Raw genomic sequence first — 3,620 nt, 5'->3', positions numbered from 1 at the left:
TTCTAATGCACCACCTAGCTTGATAAACCCCTTCTCAAAGACTTACTGTTTGTCTATTTTATTTGGGTAACATATATTCTGAATGCCTTTGGCAGAATTCGAATGAGCCATTTTAATCTAGATTAATCTAGATTAATTTCAAGATCACAGTGAGATTAATCTAGATTAAAAAAAAAAAAAATCTATGCCCACCTCTAATTAGTACGTAAAGTGCACATATTAGTACCTAAAAGGACCAAAAGTGTACCTTTTGAAAAGGTATCGCCCCAGTGATAGTATTGTTACTTTTTTTTTTTCTGTGACTGCAGGACATTTCTTTCAACTTCATTATTTATGCTGCATATTTCAGTCCTACAAAATTCAACAGAGCAGTGTGAGTATAAATATGTTGTTTTTTTTTTTGTTTCGTTTTTTTTTTTTTTTACAGCATCGTTCCCTAAGGCAAGACACTACAGGAAAAAGCATTTTCACAACATGTTGTTTCAGACTAGAAAAAAAAAAATCCAAAATCCAAATTAAATTGTTTATTTTATTGCAGTTTAAATATATATACATTTATTTACACACTCACACACAAACAAACACATGCTAAATCTAGCTTGACGGCAGGAAATGTGCTCGTGATACGTGTTCACACCCAGCTTTCTTCTTCAAGCCAATAAATATCAGTTCAGTGAGCATCTCAGACACTTTCTGATCTTCAGCTCAGACTCTTCCAGACTCTTTCATTCACACAAACTCAAGAACAACTCAAAGGTAAATATGCATACAGTACACATGCAGTTTAACTTGTAAATGCTGAAATTCAGATACTGAAGGATCTTCTATTGCATCGCATTCTTCAAATCAAGGTGTTAAGCTTGTGTAAAAGCTTTATTTTGAGTTAGTTAATTAATAAAATAGTATTATTTGACTTTAAATAAATCATTATAATGTTGATGTCAAACTCAAACTGCTTGCATGAGAAGAAACAGTTTAACATATTGTTATGCATTTTACAGCACAAAACATCTACGCAGCTTCTAAGAGGGAAGTGAGACTAGTTAAACAAAATCTAATTGAGTATTTCAATGTTTAAGATCTATGAACTTCATAAGATTTTTGAACTCAACAGGTAATCTGACACTGTTTTGTGTCTTAGTTATAATGCATTTAGAAAGCGTACTGAATCTGGATGATTATGTGATGAATGTGTTGTTATTTGGACAATAATACACAAAATTTGGTTGAACATGTACCTGTATAAAACTCGTTCAACAGCTTTAATCGGATCATTAAAAGATTTGAGCTAGATCATCTTTAGGCTGTGCATGTCAAAACCATTAAAAAACATTAAAACATCTAAATTAAGTTTTAATATAAAAAAAAATACATTAATTCCATATGATATTTAATATTTTGACATCTTATCTACATAAAACCTGATATAGAGCTTTCTGATTCCTATAGCCTACATATTTCATCTCTCTGCATCTCTAATGATCTGTCTTTCAAATGTTTTCAGGATGAGAACGGAGGTTTTCCTCGTGCTCCTCATGACTCTGGTGTTCACTGATGGACTGAATAATGTCACGTTCAGCCGAGAGAAACGGGCTCTTTTCTCTAACACGGCATATCCTTGCCAGAGATCTCAGAATAACAATGCATATTATACTTTTAATCGCCGACATATTCTCTCAGAGGATTTTGACACAAACAGTGGATGGGCTTGGGCAGATTATCTCACTAGAAGGGGTCTTTGTGGCAGAACACGTTTTCAGTCCTTCCTCCCTGGACGCTACAGCAGTAGCATTAAGAGTATCTGCAATGGACAAGGTGTCAGAGACACGGGAAACTTGTGCACCAGTAGGAGGACATTCACAGTGTACATTGTTGAAAGCTTTTTCAGAAATGGACAATGTGAAGTTACACCTAGTAACAACAGATATTATGTTGTTGTTGCTTGTGAGGCCATTGATAATGAGTGTGTGCCTGTTCACTATGAGAAACAAACTAGGTACCGACCGTCCAGTAATGGTCAGATCTGCAGACCATAAGCAGAGAATGTATCAATAATAAATTTTTAACCATTGATTAAAATGTTGCTATGCCACATGCATGTTTCAACTGGATATAATTCCAGAAGCTTCTCAATAAAAGCTTTCTTAGCAGAGCACAGTTTGGTTTTATAAAACAAACTGATCAAATGTGTAACTCAAATGCTATGTAAGTTGCTTTAAATAAAAGCATCTGCCAAAGCCATTAATGTGTCTGTTCTTTTGTGAAATCATTTTACATGTTTTTGAGTCGAGACACCCCAGGTGAATACGATAAAGAAAAGAAAAAAATAAATAAAATAGGATCACAATTTTTTCAAACATTTTCTGTACACGTTTTCTGAAATGTTATGTGTTGCAATATATAATAAAATATGCATTAACACAACATTTTTAGAAATCTAAACAGTGGATCAGTGTTGGGGTAACATTACAAGTGTGTAATCAGATTACTTTTTTCAAGTATCTAGTAAAGTAGCACATTACTTTTAAAATGACAACAAAATATTTTGATTTATTTTTCAATTAAGTAATGTAAGTTACTTAATTTTCCAAATGTATTTACAGACATCTCTCCTGTCTCCATGTTGAGTGAATCAGGAGTAAGTGCAGAGGCAATTCCTTCAACATGAGGTTTATGCGTTTCATTTTTGCTGCGTATCCTGGAGTGTCAATGATGGTCAGAGATGTTGGGTTTTCTTCGACAAACACCTCAGAAACAGTGATCTCAGATGTCTGGGTCTTCTATGTCTTCTTCTTCTTCTTCTGTGATTTGGTAAAACTCTTCATCCTCAGACTTCACTCCCATTAAGCATTTGATCAGGTGGATCAGCACCTAGAAAGGACCTCTACTGTCCTGAAAGACAGCGGAGACCAGGACAACTAGAGCCCCAGATACAGATCCCCTGTAAAGACCTTGTCTCAGAGGAGCACCAGGACAAGACCACAGGAAACAGATGATTCTTCTGCACAATCTGACTTTGCTGCAGCCTGGAATTGAACTACTGGTTTCGTCTGGTCAGAGGAGAACTGGCCCCCAACTGAGCCTGGTTTCTCCCAAGGTTTTTTTCTCCATTCTGTCACCGATGGAGTTTCGGTTCCTTGCCGCTGTCGCCTCTGGCTTGCTTGGTTGGGGTCACTTCATCTACAGCGATATCATTGACTTGATTGCAAATAAATGCACAGACACTATTTTAACTGAACAGAGATGACATCACTGAATTCAATGAAGAACTGCCTTTAACTATCATTCTGCATTATTGAGACACTGTTTTCCTAATGAATGTTGTTCAGTGCTTTGACGCAATGTATTTTGTTTAAAGCACTATATAAATTAAGGTGATTGATTGATTGATTGATTGATTGATTGATTGATCATGGTGTTGATGAGGGTGTTTTCTCCCACCAGCAGGATTACATCCAGCAGTTCATCCTTTTGTCCATATGTCCATTGTCTGACCTTTATCTGATTCCAGTCATTTCTCTCTTTCTCTCTCTCTCTCTCTCTCTCTCTCTCTCTCTGTATTCAGTCTGTAAAGTGCAGGAAGATCTGGATTTACGATATGGTCTACAAAAGAGAAAAAT

The 3,620-nt window shown here is 35.7% G+C and overlaps 1 long non-coding RNA gene across 1 annotated transcript; it reads left to right on the top strand.

The window, feature by feature from the left end:
- The first annotated feature begins 565 nt into the window (after nucleotides 1-565).
- On the top strand, nucleotides 566-2,245 carry LOC128017848 (uncharacterized). Its single transcript, XR_008184548.1, has 2 exons — nucleotides 566-756; nucleotides 1,505-2,245. It is a non-coding gene; the product is annotated as an uncharacterized LOC128017848 (long non-coding RNA).
- Nucleotides 2,246-3,620: the final 1,375 nt, after the last annotated feature.

This window comes from Carassius gibelio, chromosome A7 (assembly GCF_023724105.1).
Source record: "Carassius gibelio isolate Cgi1373 ecotype wild population from Czech Republic chromosome A7, carGib1.2-hapl.c, whole genome shotgun sequence".
NCBI classification, from domain to species: Eukaryota; Metazoa; Chordata; class Actinopteri; order Cypriniformes; family Cyprinidae; genus Carassius; species Carassius gibelio.
The sequence above is the reverse complement of the archived record's forward strand: the minus strand, read 5'-3'. Positions and strand labels throughout refer to the sequence as shown.